Here is a 1,365-nt window from a genome sequence, read left to right as displayed (position 1 = left end):
TCCAGTGCCAGCATGTCTTTCCTGAGGTGTGGGGACCAAAACTGGACACAGTATTCCAAATGGGCCTAATCAGAGCATTTTAAAGTCTCAGTAGCACATCGCTGTTTTTATATTCCAACCTTCTTGAGATAAATGACAACATCGCATTCGCTTTCTTAATCACGGTTTCAACCTGCATGTTTACCTTTAGAGAATCCTCGACTAGCACTCCCAGATCCCTTTATATTTTGGCTTTTTTTAATTTTCTCACCGTTTAGAAAGTAGTCAATGCTTGTATTCATTTTTCCAAAGTGCAAGACCTCGCGTTTGCACACATTGAATTCCATCAGCCATTTCCTGGACCCCTCTCCCAAACTGTCTAGATCCTTCTGCAGCCTTCCCACTTCCTCAGTACTTCCTGCCTGTCCACCTAACTTCGTATCATCAGCAAACTTCGTTAGAATGCCCCCAGTCCCTTCATTAAGATCATTAATATATAATGTGACTATGCAGGTAACCATGCCTGAGATCCAATCAACAACAAGTCCAGCAGTAACTTTAGTGCAATTGCTGAATGGGCAGACTGTTTAACTCCAAGGAGTTATCCAAGCAGCTTAGTCCTCAGTCATACAGTCCCCTCAATTTCAGACTGTTCAGATTTCTAATATACTTGAAAATGAGGACTCCTAGGAATCTGTGGATAGCATGACTGACTCTCAGAAATGTAGAGAAATTCTACCGAGACGGCTTTCATACAGGAAAATCCTGAATGAACTTTCTTCTGATCCCCCCAGTGTGCCAAGAAATCGATGAGGAGAAATCAGAAGAAGAGTCTGTCCCAACCATTAATACAATGACAATGCGGACACCCATCTATCAGACGAGCAGCGGACAATACATTGCTATTACACAGGGGGGAGCAATTCAGCTGGCCAACAATGGTACAGATGGAGTGCAAGGACTCCAGACACTAACAATGACCAACGCAGCTATAGCCAAGGTTGGAGCAGCCATTATAAAGTATGCACAGAGCCCTGATGGACAGCAAATATTTGTGCCGGGCAGAAGTTTGATAGAAATTGTCCCATTGTACAGACACAGCATGGGTTCATGAAGGGCAGGTCATGCTTGACCAATCTTTTGAAATTCTATGAAGACATTTCAAGCAAGGTGAACAACAAGGAGCCAGTGGATGTGGTGTAGCTGGATTTCAAAAAAAAAACATCATCAAGGTGCTGTGCAAGAGGCTGTTGCATAATATAAGGGGTGCATGGTGTAAGGGGTAGAAGATTGGTTGACTAATAGAAAGCAAAGTGTGGGGATAAATAAGTATTATTCTGGCTGGCAATCATTGACAAGTCGTGTGCTTCAGGGATCGGTGTTGGG

The 1,365-nt window shown here is 43.3% G+C and overlaps 1 pseudogene; it reads left to right on the top strand.

Annotated features, from left to right (window-relative positions):
* Positions 1-441: 441 nt before the first annotated feature.
* Positions 442-1,093, top strand: LOC122545497 (cyclic AMP-responsive element-binding protein 1 pseudogene; annotated as a pseudogene).
* The last annotated feature ends 272 nt before the right edge of the window (positions 1,094-1,365 follow it).

Source organism: Chiloscyllium plagiosum, unplaced genomic scaffold (genome assembly GCF_037043375.1).
Source record: "Chiloscyllium plagiosum isolate Xiang-an unplaced genomic scaffold, Cpla_swu_hap1 HiC_scaffold_21, whole genome shotgun sequence".
Lineage (NCBI taxonomy): Eukaryota > Metazoa > Chordata > Chondrichthyes > Orectolobiformes > Hemiscylliidae > Chiloscyllium > Chiloscyllium plagiosum.
The sequence above is the reverse complement of the archived record's forward strand: the minus strand, read 5'-3'. Positions and strand labels throughout refer to the sequence as shown.